Source organism: Cygnus olor, chromosome 15, assembly GCF_009769625.2.
Source record: "Cygnus olor isolate bCygOlo1 chromosome 15, bCygOlo1.pri.v2, whole genome shotgun sequence".
Classification (NCBI taxonomy): domain Eukaryota; kingdom Metazoa; phylum Chordata; class Aves; order Anseriformes; family Anatidae; genus Cygnus; species Cygnus olor.
In genome coordinates, this window is record NC_049183.1 from 2,738,013 (window position 1) to 2,756,975 (window position 18,963).

General features: G+C 36.5%; 1 protein-coding gene across 20 annotated transcripts in view; it reads left to right on the plus strand.

Moving 5' to 3' along the window:
* The window catches only part of RBFOX1 (RNA binding fox-1 homolog 1), an 861,472-nt gene that overhangs the window by 391,360 nt on the left and 451,149 nt on the right, over positions 1-18,963 (plus strand). The window lies entirely within an intron of this gene.

Here is an 18,963-nt window from a genome sequence, read left to right on the forward strand (position 1 = left end):
AATGGGTCAGCTAGAAAACTACAGGAACAAAATAAGAATTGATGTTGTCAGGGCAGCAGTAGCTTGATTCAATTGATACTTAACCTTAGTAGGTGACAAGTATGGCAGATGTGAATGTGGAGCCTGGGAAACTACTTGGTAGAGCCCTGGTAGGTGACATGGTGCCAGGCTGAGCTATAACACCTGCTCAGGTCACAATTTTATCCACCGATTCAACAGGGTTAAATATTTCTCTGAAGGCAGCCTGAATTAGTAGGGAACTAGGTATTTATCCAAAGGATAAAGTTAGTCCTATGTTTAAGTGAAATGTAACATACTATAGAATATCTAGTTCTTGTATGCCTTCAAAGGAAACATTTAATTTGGTGCTGACAACTGTCAAATATGTATGTAAAATTGGAGAAATTCTGTCCCAACTTAAGTAGACCAATATATAAAACTAGCATGAAGTCAGAAAGATTAACTCTTTTTTTCAATGACATTTCAATATGCTTTGTACTACATCAGCAGTAGACATTTGTAGTATGTTTTCCGTCCTGCTAGTTGGGAAGGAAAAGAAATTTCCCTCATCTGTTCTAAATGGGATCCTTGCCTCTTAAATTTTAACTAGGAAGAAAATAGGTAGAAGAGTCAGGATAATCTCCAGAAGGTAAATGCAATTTTTCTTTCCTACTTCTGAAACCAGAGTTCTGACCTGCAGATAATTATTTTGAGGGATTTTGCTTGGTTTTGTTGGGAACAGAAAAGTAAGCTTCTCACTGTGCTTTACTCACCAGAATATTAAGGATCTTTAGTGTTTGTAGATGCAATCTTACATCAGGTTGAAAATTATCCTGCTTACTTGTGAAATAATTAATCTGTTCCTATACTGTATGTCCTCAGTGTTGTAATAAATGATGACAGGCTGATTGGTTTTCCCATTCTACTTTACTGTATTTTGGATGTGAGTAATATGATCACATACAAAATGAGACCCTGAGTCAGCTGTCTCTTTTAAGTGGATTTAAATAGACCTTCTCCTTAGAGAACTCCCCAAAGAAAGTTAAAAAGCTCTTACATATTTGAAATGACAGGTTCTATTAGAACCAAAACTAGAATACTTAATTTTTGAACTGGAGACTCAGAGTAAAAAAGTAATAAATAAAAGGGTTTTACATGCAACTCTTCTACTGCGTCCTTAGAGGCAGGTCCTTGCTTACACACTTGGTTTCAGCTGGTGGCTTTCTAAGTTGCAGCAAACTCTGCCACGTTTCCTGTGGCCCCTGTAAATTTCTGTTTGCCACCGAGGCCGTTCTCAGCGTTGCTTTTTTTCTGGCTCTGTTTGAATGGTCGGTTCCTTGCTTCCCACTGTCACCTTGTGCCTGCTTATTCTGAACTCTGCATCCTTTTCGCCAGTAAGTGTGCGTGGTAGTGCCCAAAGGCAGGAGCATTATTTCCTCTTCTTCAGGGGGGTTCTACCTAATCCCATGGCTCTCTTTAAATGAACATAAATTGTGAAAACAATCAAGCATACATTTTGTCACAACACTTGTTTCTCTGCTTTTAATATCAAGAGCTACCTTGAAAAGCAGACCATATTTCCAATATGAAATTCAGTTCTATTCCAATATCAGTGAAGGCCCACTGCTGTAAGTGTTGTTCTCAACTGTAATCCTTAAACAGTGTGTTCATATTGCATAGTCGTATTTGGGGAGGGATAACATTTACCAAACTATCTTCATTTAAAACTTGGCATACTGTTTTGTGTTGTCGCTTTGGCTGCTGTTTGTTATTATTGTCACATGAAAGAATAGAACTCAGCTTTTTGAGATAACCTGCTTTTTAATTTCCCCGGTTCGTCAATATGACTTGTATCATATGTAAGAAGCATCGGGTTGTATCAGAAGTATACCTTTCCAAAGGTGTTCTCACTTCCTCTCAGATTACGTGTAGTGAAGCTGTGCCCTGTTAAATTGGTCTATTTCCCTTATAAGAAATTATTTCACTGATGGATTAAATGTTTCACAAGATATAATTTATGTATATGTATATTTTTCTTTTTGGTCTCCTCTTTGGAGAAAAGAATATATAGCTATTAGGTGATATTATGAAGTTGCTGATGTAACTCAAAATGTCACACAATCAGTGTCATATGATGAAATTTGTTAATAATGACTCTTGCTGGTACTTCATTTTTATTTCACTTTCTGGTAGAAGTCATTCTTCATTTGCTTTTATTTATGTAAGCATAAAACAGAATAGATAAAATGCTGTTGGGTGTAACATGGTGATTTTAGTGGGGCTGTTAAGCAGGTACTTTGCAGTGTATTAAATACTTGCATGTCATGTGCTTTCCTGAAAGCAGCTTGAATAATGCTTTAAGACAAGGTGGTGTGGCATAAGAGTTAACTTATGGCAGTGCACAGAATTTTAGTTTAAAAAAGTGAAACAAAATCCCAGTGAGTTAGTCAGCAATTTACTTCAGGCTTACAGAGGGCCCTGCATGGAGCAAAATACATTTTGGAAGATGAGAAGACATCTGTACTCTCTTCACTGCAGAGACAGCAAGGTTGCCTTAGGCTTGCTGCGCTGCCCAGGACCAAGGAGGAGGAAGGCAGAGTGGCTGCTCCTGTCGCATTGCCCAGAGGGGCTGCGTTCTGTCAGTAGAGCTGTTCAGCCTTGGCCCTCTCTACCTGTTAAGCAGGGATTTTTGTTCCGTCCTTGTGGGGATGAACGGCACGTCACCATGTATAGCATGCGTAGCCGTTTTGTTCTGTCTTTTCATTGACCACATAATTACTGTCTTCTAAGTAATTTCACATAGTCCAAGACCTTTAACATGAGATTCACATTGAAATACTTAAGACAAGTGAAATCATTTATCCTCATTTTGTTAGCTTAGGGAAGATTATATTGTATTCTGAATGATGTAAACTCCTCATTGGAGAGATTCCTATTGTGATATGAATAAAACTCACCAAATCTTTCCAGCATACTGGTTCACTACAGTAAAGGAATTTATCTTTCTGCAGTAATGATTACCTTAGATACAGTGTTTTCCTGTTCACTTTTATCATCTTTTTAACTCTGACTTTGGCTTAAGAAATGCTTTTCTTACTCTGCTTAAAGAAGGTGGGATCGTTTTTATCTCTTAACCATTTTCTAGAAAATCTCCCAGTATTTTCTGTGGCTCATTTGTTTATTTTGCCATTTTTGGATTTCCTTGCTGCTGTGAAAAAAAATAGACCTGGAGTTCTATGGGAAAAATAATTTACTGTTAGTTTATAATTCTTTTAGAGTTACGATGTCTTCTCAGGATTCTTTGCAAATCTCCTATGAAATTTTGCTAGTTATTATGCAGTATTCACTGGTATACTGATAGAGCAGATTAAACACTTCAAAGGCTTAATCTTTCTTTTGGACGTATTAATGATGCAATGAAACAATGATCAGATCAAAGCTTTGCTGTCGGAACATGACTGTAAATTGGCAGAAGAATCCTTTCTGCTACAAAACGTAACTGTTTAGTGCTAGATCTGATCTGTGACCATAAAAGCCATGCTCTTACCTCACTGCTGGAATAAACGGATGTTGTACCCTCCTTCTTAGTCTGCCATCTGTTACTGCACAGCAGTGAGGAATGAGGGACAAGAGTGGGAGCAGCAGCCCTGGGAGCACCCGGGTCACAGAAGGAGTGCGAGGAGGGGCTCCAGGCACTGAAGCAGAGATTCCCCTGCAGCCCATGGAGATGCTTCCTGGAGGAGATACAGCCCTGGAGGGCCCATGTTGGAGCAAATATCTTCCTGAAGGACTGCAGCCCTTGGGAAGGGCCTGTGCTGGAGTGAGGCAAGGTGGGAGGAGGAAGGAGCAGCAGAGGGGAGCTGCTGTGGACTGACCACAGCCCCCATTCTCCCCCACTGTGGTGCTCAGGTAGAGGAGTTAGAAATGTAGGAGTGAAGCTGAACCTGCAGAAAGATGGGGGGAGGAAGGAGCAGGTGTTGTTTTAATTTAATTTTTATTTCTTTCTACCCAAATCTATTGTAATTGGCAGTAAATTTTCCCCAGGTTGAGTTTGGTTTGCCTGTAACTGTAATTTGTAAATGATCTCCCTGCCTTCGTCTCAACCCATGAGCTTTTCCATCTTATTTTATCCCCTAGTCTCATTGAGGAGGGGAGTGAGCGACTGGGTGGGTGTTTGTCTGCTGGCCAAGGTTAACCCACCATAGTATGCTAGTGAGGTATTTGGAATCATGAACAGGAGGAGATACAGAAGACTATAATCAAACTCCATTACTCGTATGTATGTATCAAGGTATGGCCTTTTCTTTCTGCAGAAAAGGAGTTTTGCTAACCATTATCATGGAGTATTTTTCATTTGTTTCCTTTTCTCTTTCTTTTGTCTTCAAAACTCTCCTTAAAGCCATACATGTTATGGTAAAGAAATTGGTAAATCTTTCAAGGTGGTGATGTATGTATATACTGTTTTTGGTCTGCTCTAATATAAATAAATGAGATGCTTATCTGTAGACACTGTGAAGGGCTTTTGTTTTGTCCCAGAAGTACTTTTGGTTGATTGAAAGACGTAGGTAACATCACTGCAGGCAGCAGAATATCCTTTGCCCTGGAGGCTTAGCAGAGACGTCAGTGTGTTTCAGGTGGTTCAGATTGAAAGTGGAGCACGAATGATCAATGTTTCAACCTCGTCTTTATCATTAAAGTCATTTACATTTAAGAAGACGATCTCTCCCTCAGTTATTAATAATTTATCACAAGGAGGCAGTGTACTGGAGTATTGATTGCATATCTACTTGCTTTTGTATAGTAAATATCCCCCTGGATTTAGCTGAAAAATCTCAACATAAACTTTTCATGGAAAGTTTGGTAGTTATTCTCTCCCTCCCCTCTTCACCCAGTCTTTGTGTGTGAACACTTCAATAAGTAAGAATCTGCACAACGGAATAGCATGTGACATTTTGTCCAGCTAAATCGTTCGAACAAATTGCTACCCGTATTTTCTACATGAAATGAAGACTCCTCACACCTGAAGCTTTGTTTAGCAATTTGAAAAACAAAACAAAAATAGTATGTTCCCAGAAATAAGGATATACAAAATATAAGCAAAGAATTATTTAAAGAAAGGCATGAGATAGGTTGTAAGATATAAATATTGATATGTATATTAATTTACTGGCTATCAGTGAGTTCCACTTCCTAAATACAGTGTTTAATCAAAAGTCTTGCTGAAATGAGGCAGTAAAAATTAGATTTTTCGTGATTAAAGTTTACATATTTTACAGTTTACATAGAATTATGATATAAATGTATAGTCATATAACTATGCCTTATCCTCTTATTTTAGTGATTCCTATTAGAATATTTAAAATTTATTTTTAATTACAGTTCTTATCCATTATTCGTGCCAGTAATAAGTATCTCTAGTATCTCTAAATTGACTTAGATTACGATAGGTTTTTTGTTGCCGTTTTTTGTTTGTTTTTGGAATTATGCAGGCAGAACCTTCTGTAATTAATATTTGTTAATATGTTGCTAAACTTACTTGTCCTGGGTTCCATTTTAAGTTTTTTTTTTTTTTCAGTTATTAGTAGCAATAGAAAAATTTGTGATTCTTTCTCTTCTTTTGCTTCTACCCTAAGAAAAGTTGTCTTTTTAAATTAATGTGCAATTATTTTAGCAGAAGCAGAAGTAGTGTGAAATCAGAAATGCTCTGCTTTTATATTCTCATTGATGAGATATAGATTAGGAGCCAACTGTGGTAACACCTTTCAAACTTATATTTTGTATGGCAAGTGAGATAGCAAGGTAAGTATGAAAAATAACTTTCCAGGAAACAGATTTAGAAGAACAGGGAAATATCAATTTTGATTTTTATAAATACAGTCTTTATAGATTCTAAATTGCTTTAAGATATAGTTGACAAATCTGTAAGATCCATACTTAAATGTAAACTTCTTGTGAACTACTGGTGTGTGTTCAGTGTTATATGTTAGTAGTGTATGCTTAGTATCATATTGAGCATACAACGTTATAATAATATTGCTATATAAATATGCAGTTAGACTCTGACGTTGTATCTGAATGTATCCATATATATACACATAATAATGAAAATTTAGATGTGTGGTATTCTGTGTGCAATATCTTAAAAATGATCAGTACTGTATTTTTGTATCTGCTTTCAACAAAAGTATCCTTGAGTGTTCTGCTCCATGCTGTTTGCAGTGTTATGATAAGACTAAGCAGAAAAGTTCTAAAAGAATTACAAGCATGATTCTTCTAGCTCACCTCAAAATTCACCATCTGCAAACATTGCATCTGTATCAGTGGAGTATTTGAACGATAATAGAAGGTAACATAAATGCTGCAAATAGCAAAGAGAAATTCATGTTATTTACTTGTAGAATTTGAAAGTTTAGGTGTGTGAGTTTTTAAATATAATTTCACCCATTATATCCATAGTGCATATCATCTAAGCTAAACAGTTGTCAGTTAGTAATATTCTTCCTCTAAATAGGGAGTTCAACAGATTACATTAATTTATTTGGAGTATTTTTTGTTTATTTTTAATCCTGTCTTTGTTTCTCAGTGTACTATGGGCGTTTATATGGAATGAAGAAGCAATAATCTAGGTATTCCTGTGGCTGCACAGAGCCTGGCTGAATTTATACTTCATTAATACTTGGTTTAATTCTCTCTAATCGTCTTCTGAAACAAGGCTATGCTCTGGGAACAATGGGACCATACCTTCATCTGAAAATGGTTGTTCGTGGTCTTTGTTGTGTATCTTCACTACTCATGGGAAACACCTCTTCTTCAAACCATAGTAGAACAAAACAATGTAATTTATTTCCTCTAGTAGTATATTAGTCCTCCTTGGTCTCATTCCACAGTTGTCTAAGAGAAAGCTAACCTATTCTGATTTGGAGTAAGGACATTTCAAAGATACATATATATATATATAGTGTGTGTGTGTGACGTAGATAATTTTTCCGTGTTCTCTACACTGTATTCTTCACTTTCAACTAAGTTGTTAACTTTGTTGTTTTTGTGAGTGTGTTCAAATTCTTAGAATAGTAATTTGCTGTGCAAATGCATAACTTGCCTCATATAGCTGTTAGCTTTTATCCGGTTAGTTTCTGATGTTTAAAATAATATGCATGTTATATTTAACAGTGTATTTTTTGTCTTCCTCGTTTTCCAGAATTATCTCATTTTTGTCTCATACACTTGATATTCACGTCCTATTTGGATGCAGGATCTGCTACCTCCTTAATATATATTTTCACATTAACACAACAGATATTTTAGAAAACCATTTATTTTCACATGGAACTAGCAGGCAATCTTAATGTAATTAAAGAAATTCTGATTTGATTGTTTATAGGAGGGTTATAGTCATCTATAAATCTAGGGAAATACAGGTAGTTTCTGGGAGAAACAGGTAGCTACTGACTGACATCAAGACTGATTGAGTGTTGTTTTTAGTGGTTAATACTAACATTTTAATTGTTTTGTCCTTTATTCTGTTCACGTGATCCAATGAACTCTGTATTTATATATAATAGTTAACAGCGGATGAATTTTTTTTCCAGTGCAGTGCATACAATATGCATATTAGACTAAATTAGCATACAATGTAAGTATTGACCAAATTAACGTGTAAGTATCTGCCTTTGGCATAAAGGTTGCCTTTTTCTGCCTCAGTTGACAGATAGCCATTGTCTTCCCTGAAGTAACTTTGACACAAGAATATCAGGGAATATATTCCAGTTGATCACTTTTAAATATTTCTCTCATTTCACTCACCTTTTTTTTTTGAAATCCTAAAAGATATCATCCTAAGTAGAAGCAGGTTTAGGTAATGGCCAGAAATCTAGCAATCAAAGCATATTTTGAACAACAAACCTTCATATACACTTCCTTAAAAATGACAAATAGTTTAAAGATATTATTTGTATTTTGTTGTTGTTGTTTGGCTCTGCATAGTGTCAATTAAATCACCTAATAATATTTTGAAAAATTTGCTATGTACAATTTAGCTAAGTGCAGGTTTTGCCATCGTGAATTTCTGCAGTTGCTGGAGCATAAAGAGACAATAGTAAAATTGCGTGGCAGCTCCCCAAAAAAAGGACATCAAAGTATTTTCCAAACTTTAATGAAGTATTTCAAGCTAAAATAAATGTTGAAATTAAATGATGTTGAAATTGAGACATTTTCAAATTGCTAGAAAGCACTGGAAAAGGAGAAGGAATAGTAGTATGTATTTTTTATACAGCTTCAGCAAGACCAGCTACTCTAGTTTGTGAATTAACTTTATATTCAACATTTTGTCATGTACATTAGGTGTTATAGTGCATGAAATGAATACATAGTCACATACCAGTAGTTGCAGTTCCAAGTAATGATCGACAATACTGCCTCTAGCTAGCTAACACTTTTTCCTATGAAATATTTTCTGCATGACCACATCACATGGCAGCAGGCAGCAATGGAATTTATGAACTAGTTGGAGCTATCAGGGCTAGTGAGAAACCAATACAGAAAGATGTATGTTAAAACAAACTAAAATATAAAAGAGGAGAGGAGAAGACTAAGAAAAAATAGCCAACCAGAAAAAGTTGTCAAAATGTCACATAGATATTTTAAACCATCAGCTTAATGGCAGCGCAGATTCATGTGTGTCCTGTTTTTATAATTATGAGCTTTTCCTAAATATAGCCTCCAGCTGAGTGATTTCTTTAGCTAAAAATAACTTGGGAAAAAAAAAAAAAAAACAGTCATAAAAAGAATATTCCAGCTTTATGTCAGATTATAACCATGGTTTGTTTGCAAGACTGGGAGTTAGGAATGTTCAGATCATCTTAACAGGTGACGTTCTTTGTTGAAGTTGAGTCAATAAGGTTTAATTCTTTTACAGAAAAGAGACCTTAACTTTTCCCTCAAGTTGCAGTGACTTGAAATGAATCTCCACACAACACTCGTTATCCCTCAGTTAGAATACTGTATATAGTTTTGAACTCAGCAGAAGTATAAATGAGTTGATAGCTGGACCAAGATCAGCAAAGGGCCCTCAAGATGGACAGGGCAGGAGCAGATACCCTGTGAGGGAACAGAGATTCTTCAGCTTAGAAATTAGAAAGCTTTGGGGGGATCGAAGAGCATCTCCCACATACCTACAAGGAGACGAAGCAGACAGAGCAAGGCTCTCCAGTGAGGTATGAGGCAAGAGGACGAGAGATGCCAGTTGGAACAAGCTAAGTTCAGCCTGGATATCAGGAATTCACTGGGAATTTTTTAACTCTGCTCAAAAGCTTTGCTCTGTGATTCTTTTTTTAAAGCTCTGCTCAGAAGAATGTACTTAAATATTCAAACATAGGTGCATAAAGATAGTGCTAGGTCAACATGCAGATGACATGCACTATAAAGGCAAATCTAATTTCCAACTCATAACCCTTCCATAGATCCACAGTTTCCCATGCTTATCCTTTCCCTGTTTTTTAGAAATTAGAAGCAGAGTTCAATGAAAACATGGTTTTGAATAACTAAATCTAAGAAAGTTTCTAAAGGTACTCAGAATAGCTAGAGAAGAATTAAAAATAAACCTTGATTTATATTCTGGCCTATTGTATTAAGATGTGTGCCTTAGCCTTGGCTAAGTCAGCCAAATCTTAGAAAATAAATTTCATGTGGGTCACAGTGTTGCTAAGTTATATGAATCTGAGCTAACTTTGGCTTATCTCATTTTAATATACTTGATCCAAACAGAGATAATTAAAAGAAAAAAAATCTGAAGCTCCCTAATACCATTTAATATCACATCTATACTTGTCATATAAGTACAATGCCTGTCTCATTTTTATGCAAATAGCAATCAATCAAAATTCTTTTGACAGGATTTTGACTACTTCTTATAATAACTAATAGTTCTTTTTTACCGTTTCTCAGTGGGAAAAAAAAGTAAGTGTGGGGGAGGGGGGCAGGGGAGGAATAGAAATGCTGAAAATAAATTTCAATTTTTACCCTTGAAATGACTAAGGAATTTTAAATGCCTGTTAATTTTCATATAAAACAGCAAACTGGGAAGGCCAGCTGCGTAGTCATCCACATAGGTTTTATAGGAGCTACACATACAATTCAGTCCTAGAATTCCAAGGTTAAAAAGCACAACCAAATCCAGTAATGCAGGATGTTGGAGAATATAAAGATAGAGCACGGCAATCTGGTATCACAGTTGCATGGCATTGTGGTTGGTTGCTGTTCTGCTCATTCCACTGTGTGAGAATCAATCAATCAATCAGAACTTGCATTTTGTGTGCATGCATTGTCAAGTGTCGTTTGCACTAGCATTTATAGATTTCACTCCTCTGTAGTGTATTAACAGAATCTAAAAACCTGAGTTAATCTCTTACATTGGAGCCTGAGGAATCTCATTTAAAGTTCATTGGTGCATTAGCTAAAACTACAGCTGCATCCCATAATATATATATATATATATATATATATATATATATATATATTTTCATCAAAACATGAATGCAGTTATTAGAACCAGGCATTTAGACCCTTAGGCCAGAATCCAGAACATCGTAGAGGAGGGATCCTAAAACCATGTAATGCTTCTTGAGATCATTCACAAAGAGCATGCTGGAAGTGAGTTAAGTGCTTTATTCAAATACATGGTGCTTCAGCACCCTGCAGAAGAAGAGACTGGCTGTCCTGGAGGGTGTGGGACATATTTGTCCTCTTCTGCTCTTCATATGTACAAGAGATGAAATTGCTCTTTCCCAGTTCCCACATGAATCATAAGCATCAATTCATTTTATTGGCTTGTAGTAAAATGTGACAATGGTAGCAAAAACTAGGTGAATCAAGCATATGATCATAAGCGTGTCTCCTTCACTGTTTCTGAAAGCAGACATGCTGCTGGGAGTTGACTGATGCAGAAAATGATCACAAAAAAACCTAGAATATATTTCCCATTTTTATGATGATTTCATCACTCTGTCCTGGTAGAATCTTATTCCTTTTCAATACTGAACCACATTATTATCCCTTTTATACATTTAGAGGGATTTTTTAAAACATGTTTTGATGCTGTTTCAGTGTATTTGTCAGCATAAACTCGTTATACAGTAATCATGCATTCATTGAAGATGCAACTTTGGTAATTTCAGTAAAGCTGTATTTTAAATCATAACTCTCTGTTCTGTGTTTAAAAGAGAGGAAACTTTTAACACTTAACATTTCTAAAATGGCCAAAGGTACTAATATTTCAGTTAGATAAAACACTTATTTAATGGTAATCAGGGCAATGTCTTCTGCAGTATTCTCTGCCAAATGTTTTCTATTTCATTAAATGACAATGAATCTTTCTTGTGTTACGGTATGGACTTTTTCTTTCTATTTTTGTAGATTCACAGGAAACAAGATAATAAATCTAGTGTTAGCTCAGAAAGGAATGTTTCAAGAACTGAAAGAACCTCCTAATGGAATTGTGTTTGCAAATGGTATTTCTCCGTGGAGCTCAAAAAACCTTGCTTTTTCTGTTTTGCTTTTGTTCTGATTGTATTTATTAGAAGGAACAAAAGGGATACCTTTAAAAATAAAGCTGAATCTTTAATTGTAATAACTCTTTTAAGAATAGATGAAATTACTGATAAACATTGTACTCAAAGGGCTTTTAATATTGCACACAAGTGATAATGGACTGAAAAAAAGGTTGAAAAGACTGATTACAAAACTAGCAATAAATCAATCAAATGGTTCTGGTAATATGTCTCATATCCACAGTGTATGATTTTTAGTTTATGATATCTTAAGATCTCAAAAGCTGATGTATTCTTCCAGTAATCAGTGTTCTGATCCATTAGTTTTTATAATGTAGAGAGATGTCACTGTTTTTTCATAAATTATTAGTTTTCTAAAATCACACTTGTCAATCAAGACAAAACCAAGAATTTTAAAAAATATATACAATAATTTAAAGACAAAAGATAAGACAAAGCCAAGAATTTAAAAATTACAATAATTTAACTGTAGGATACACTGTACACTGTATCACTGCACACTTGTGCATATTATTATTCAGTGGAAGTCTTTATCACACTTTCAATTTTATTTTTTTTTTTGTCTAATACGTAGCCTGAACAAGTCAATACTCAGACATTATAAATATCTTGCTATTTTCTATGGTATGGAGATTGGTACGTAATATTGGCATTTTTACAGAGCATAAGAGACAGGAGCAAACCACCCCCAAAATATATATATTCTGAAGCAGAATATATTTTTTTATATTTTATTAATATATCTTAGGTATTTAGAGTAGAAACATGTCAGAAATAATTGTACAAGATTGCATCTGAACGTTAATAATAATGACTTTGAAAGCAAAGGAACTTTTAGCATCGAAGTTGGTAATATTAAGTTTTCATCAGGCATTTGTCAAATTAGAATTATTGCTAAATTACTGGATTCAAATGCATGAAAATATCCACGTAACAACAAACCAATCCAAAACTCTTGTATGTACTTTTAGACTCTACCTGTGCAGTTCAAGGAAAAAGTATAAAAATGTATTGATTATGGCTTTTAATCAATCTAAAAACCATAATTTTGGTTTTATTAGACTTTTGCGGGGTAGTAAATTCTGACACTGAGAACTTTTCCTAACATTGCATTGTGTTTTTTTTTTTTTTAATTAAAATGTAAGGTTTGTCAGTTTGGGTGCCTAATGTGATATTTACAGTCTTTTTCACATGTGAGTGGCAGTTGGCCTCTCTGAAAGCAAAGATGTGAACTATGTAAAGCTTGATAGATGTCAGTCAGTGCTCTATATGTGATTGGGAAGTGAGCTGGATGTTTGTGAAACTGTGGTATGTGTTGAACATATGCTGATTCTCATGAAAGGCATGTAGTGCTCTAAGTCAGTGACTGAAACCAATTCATTCTCAAGCCCTAGCCATATGGAAAGACTGCAGGAAAGTTTGGAGCTAAAATCATGACAGCTGTGTTCTTGGAGCTTCACTGATGATAAAATTGTTGTTGGACAAAGACATTTTCTATTCTGGGAATATAGATGCAAACGGATGTGTAACTTCTTTGCATTCATTCAAACTAAATAAAGAATATAAGGGATAAGGGCAACCTTATCTTATCAGATCTCTAAACTGATGTTTACTGCAACTGTTAACTCTCTAATATTATCTTTTACTTGTCTGCATTCTTTTATTTCTCCTGCACTCTGATATGCTTTTGCTGCCATCTCCCTCTGCTGTCTATCCACCCAAGTCGATAAACCCAGTTTCCAAGTCAGGTAGCCAAGGTAACATGCTGTCTATCGGTGATCTGGTACAGCTGGAGATGCTCGTGCTGTACGTCTGTGCTGCTCTCCCGAGCTCTTACTTACTTCCCTGAGCTCTTTTGTGAGGTAAAGTGAAGGGCGGGCAGAGCTGAGGCCAAATCTGGAAGCAGCACCAAACAGCTGGGGAGAGATATGGGAACTGGTACATGTTGTTCTGGTTAGGGCCAAGGGGTATATGGCCTCCTTGCCCTGCTTTAAACCCAGACTAGTGCTGGTGTCATTGTGGCCCCACTTTTTTTTTTTTTTTTTTTCAGTTCTGGGCATATTTTGTAGTGTATTGTATGGCCCCTCGCTACAAGAAGGACATGGAGGTGCTCAAGCGAGTCCAGAGAAGGGCAACGAAGCTGGTGAGGGGTCTGGAGAACAAGTCTTACGAGGAACAGCTAAGGGAGCTGGGATTGTTCAATCTGAAAAAGAGAAGGCTCAGGGGCGACCTTATCGCACTCTACAGGTACCTTAAAGGAGGCTGTAGCGAGGTGGGGGTTGGTCTATTCTCCCACATGCCTGGTGACAGGACGAGGGGGAATGGGCTAAAGTTGCGCCAGGGGAGGTTTAGGTTGGATATTGTGAAGAACTTCTTTACTGAAAGGGTTGTTAGGCATTGGAATGGGCTGCCCAGGGAAGTGGTTGAGTCACCATCCCTGGAGGTCTTTAAAAGACGTCTAGGTGTAGATCTTAGTGATATGGTTTAGTGGCGGACTTGTTAGTGTTAGGTCAGAGGTTGGACTGGGTGATCTTGGAGGTCTCTTCCAACCTAGATGATTCTGTGATTCTGTATAACTCCACATGTATATTGACATCTTTTTGCTTGTTAGATTGCTTTGGGGTACCTTAATACTTCGGAAAGGCTTGAAGCAAAACTTAAATGCTTAAATGAGGCCTGCAGTGTGCACTGGTAGAAAGGAGGTGTTTCTCTGTCAAACATATTCTTAATGAAAATGTTTTGAGCTAGAAATCAGTTCATATCCTAAAATGTAATTAGTGCTTTGGTTTCAGCTCGGTTACTGGCCGAATATTAAACAGAATTGAAACTAGCAAAAAGTAGATTAAATTAGTAATAAGGTTCATGCAAGTGAAATGTGTTTGTACTTTCCTACTGTTGTTTTCAAATTGCCTTGTTTGCCTTTTGCTTGTTTGCTTTTGTTTTAGTAACTTGATAATAACATGGTCAAAGGGAGGCAGTAGTGGTGCAGCTGCGGTGTATTCTTTTGGTACTAGTTTACCAAAAAAATATATATATATTTGAAAAAAAAGGTTTACTTAATATGGAAAGCTATAAAAGTAGTGCCACAGCATTTTTTCCAGTAAGCTTGGCACTCTTTGCTGAGTTTTGCACTATACAGCCATTAGTAGGCTGGTCAATGCATTGCTTTATGAGGCAATTATTTCAGCATACTCTATTCAAAATACGCATTAGAACTTAACCTTCTGAATCCTGAAGTAGCATTTTTATCACCCAACATTAGAAAAGAGTTGGAGTCAGCAATTTCCCCTTTCTTTTTATGATCTGGTATCATTAATAAAGCATTGGGCTAGTAACTTCTTACAGTTCTCCAGGATAATTTATGACACAAAAGGTGCTACTCTGATACATTTGTCTGTTAACTTATTCAATAGCAGGGAAAACACAAAAATTGTTTAAAAAATAAAAATGACTAAGGTGGGAAAAGAGCTCTTGAAACAAACTTAGGACTGATACACAGCATATTAGGCCTTCTGCTGTTGGATATGCACAAGTAGAAATGGGAAGTTAATATGGAATTTCTAATTAGGGTCACATACTAATGAACTCCCTCTTCATGTTAGTTTTATGCCGCTTCAGAAATTCTGTATCATATGCTTAAAAATTTATGGCTAGAAACATTAATGAAAATGAGGCGTGAATTGGAAATTGTACTATTATGGGGATGAGTGTGGCCGTGGCTAGTCTGATTTCTAAGGAGGGATCCTTTTATTGCCATTTTTTTTGAGGGAAGAGAAATGATACAAGTAAAATTAATGGCTAGACATATTCTTTGCCCTGATTTAGCTGGCATTATTATATTTAAAGTTATTAAAGATGGATTTAATAAAATTTTGAACTAATTATAAGGAGAATTTTAATAATAATTGACAGTCTTCTTTAAGAATAAAACCTGTAAATTGGCTGAAGTGCTAAATTAATGTAGTAAAATCTATATGTTTTTATAAGCTTATACATATGCGTATATATAACATGCACAGCTCTGTATATAAATGCGGACACCCATACGTGTAGTGAACATATGTATATTGACTTTGTTGCTAAGGGCTGTCTTCTTTTCTTCATGTTTGACAGCACAATTGCTCTTAAATTCTGTGGATTAATGTTTGAGCCAGAACTGGCATTTTAGTCTCAGGTATCTTGTAAAAATCAATTGGGCTTGCTATTTAAAATGTCAAAACCCCAAACACTATCTGTTGTATTGTTTCTTTTGGTCCCACTAAAATCATCATGCAATATTCTATAAAATATATTGAAAATATCTGGTAGTCTGTCTAGTTGGAATTGCCTTTGGAAATAGTCTAGTAACTTTTGACAGCTTAACTTTACAAGGATATTGATTTCACTGCGGTTTTATCATGGAAAACTGATGAATGGTCAAAAGCTGGAAGTGATGTAAAACTAGGTTTATAGTTTTTATATGAAATGCATGTAATAAAGTAGGTTTATAAAACATAGTAAGGTATACCCTTGTGAGAACATTAGAGTTAAAAAATAATTTTGCAGCATCCTTGTGTTGTAGATTACTTGGCCTAGGGACACTAAAAACATTTCAAAGCTTACTAGAGATGGACAAAGAAAGGAACATACTTATTAAAAGCAGTAACATACATTGCTAATAATTATGTGATATTTGTGAGAAGATAAGCTTGAATAGAGCACTGCTTTATAACTATATTTTTTTTCCTTTTGAAATAAGCCATTAATACTATACAGAAACCAATAAGGGAAAAATATTGTTTCCTTATTCCAATAACAAGGAAAAATAGACGACAGAAACAGAAGTAACTGAAGGGGCATGTAACATGGGAAACAGAAACTGCAATTTGGATGGAGAAATATCTTTTTTGTAGAACTGAAGAACTGAATAGGAAGAATTAGAAACAACATTGGCTGTCTGTGTTGCACTGACTGCAATAAGAGAAAGTAAGGAAAGTATAGGAAATAAAATTGATTTCTTTCTGGAGAACATAATTACCTCACTGGCCAATTAAATATAAACACAATGAGAAAGTGTTGAAGTAGAAGCACTTGTGTCAGTTCTACAGAACAACACATGAGTGTGTGTGTAAAATCCCCTGAAGGTTTGAGGTACGTGTCAATCTAGAGCCTGGTTAGGTCCTATTCTGTGAGGGGATGTGAGCGACAGATGATGTAGGGTTCCTTTTGGATCTCAATAAGAAAAGCCCAACAACAAATGGCTTAATAAAATAGCTGTTTTAATAAGACAGAATAAAAAGAACAATATAGATACTGCGTAAATCTTACGTCCCTTCAGATGCTGGGAACCCCATGTTCATGTGGCATTGGATGGCCTCTGGATGGATTTTTCCACAACACTTGCACAGATCCTGTTCGTGGAGAGAGGTTCTTCTTTTTTTGGTCATTCGAGCTATCATATCATTTCCTTACGAGAAAGTAACTATTCTTAAAGGATGCTCATATGAGAATATCTTTCTGCACTGCTAGACAAAGTGAGGCCGGGCAGGCAGTGTTCTGTCTGGTATGGGGTGGGAGCTGCCCATGGCTCTGAGCTGCCTGAGTCTGTCCCCTGGCTGCAGGGGACCTGTGCAGCACAGCACAGCCTGAAGGCCGTGCTGGATGTGCAACAAGTGCAGCACAGCACAGGCCTGCACCTGCTCTGGTCAAAAGATATGAGGATCACCAGCTCATTGATGTACAGTGGTCACCCCGTCTCAGGTTCGCTACAGGTATCAGTACTGGATTCAGACAGTGTAAAGGCTAACATCAGTCTCAGACAACTCTCCTTGAGTGCTGAAGATGGATGCAATGAAATGAGAGCAATTACCAAGCTGGTTCTGAAGATTCAGTTAACCCTGCTCAATTGCCAGTCCTCCAGAATAGATGTCGTACTCTTTCAGAAATGTCATCAATTCAAACTATTACAGGGAAAAAAAAAAAAAAAAAAGGAAAAAAAAAAGGAGAAAAAAAAAAGGAGGAATATAAAAATATGTAATTGGAAAATTCTATATTATAGATGAGGTTAGCAAAGCTGTCTCACACTTTCCCCCCACCCCCAATTAACGCTGGCAATTGTGGAATTTATTAACAAAAAAAAGTCACTGTACAATTCTTTAAATGTTCTGTGTTTGTTGTGGAGAAAACAACAACAACAACAACAACAATAACAAAACAACAATATCCACTTTGATCAAGATATCTTGAGCAAAGATAAGGCTATCAGGTAGATTAGCATCCAGACTTTGGTGTAATGTTTGGGAATGATGTGGGCCAACTGGAGAGAATTCAGAGAAGCACAATGAGGGTAAGCAGAGCATATCCTACAAAATATGATAGGGAGGAAAGAGGGAACCAGTCTTTGTCTTTCTACTTCCTCCATGCCACTATATGATGAAAATATTTCCCTTCTCACGCCTCTCTTTCAGGCAGTGTTTATTGTCTGTTCCATGTTCCCTTTTATAAGAACAGCTCTGTACCTTCATTAGCCTTTCTGCTTCTGATTTGCATTCTCATTAAATGAGGTACAGCAAATGAGTGGCTTGTTGAAGGCTGCACAGGGAACTCAAGTCTCCAGAGTTTTTGACTAGTGTAGTAATCACTAAACCATTATTCTCTAAGAATATAAGAGAAGAGAAGCCTTAAAAAGATTAAAATAATTTTTAAAAAAAGATATAAAGAAAAAAAAGTAAGTTGCCTCACCCCAAGTAAAAGGACAGTATTCATTCTAGGGAGAAAGAATTTTTAACAGATTTAACTGTAAATGGAAAAAGGAACAGAACATGAATCTTATTGTAACCTTCTATGTTCTTCAGTTGCTATCTTTGACGTAGGGTCACAGGATCACAGAATGGTTTACATTGGAAAGGACCTCAGGTCCATTTGCTCCCCCTGCCCCAGCAGGGCCACCCCGAGCAGGGGGCCAAGGCCCATGTCCAGGCAGCCTTGGGAGATCTCCAAGGAGGAGACTCCACAGCTTCTGTGGGCAACCTGGGCCAGGGCTCAGTCATCCTCACAGGAAATAAGTGTTTCCTGATGTTCAGACAGATCCTCCTGTGTCGAATTTGTGCCTGTTACTTCTTGTCCTGGAACCGAGCACCACTGAAAAAGACCTGTCTCTGTCCTCTGTGCACCCTGCCTTAAGGTATTTATAGACATTGATGAGATTCCCCCCGAGCCTTTTCTTCTACAGGCTGAACAGGCCCAGCTCTCTTATCCTCTCCTAATAGGAGAGATGCCACAGCACCTTCATCATCTTTGTGGCCCTATGCTAGACTATCTTCAGTATGTCCAGGTCTCTCTCATACTGGGGAGTCCAGAACTGGTAATACGATAATTATAATGACTGCAATAAAGAGTTGCTTTAGCCATGTAAAATTAG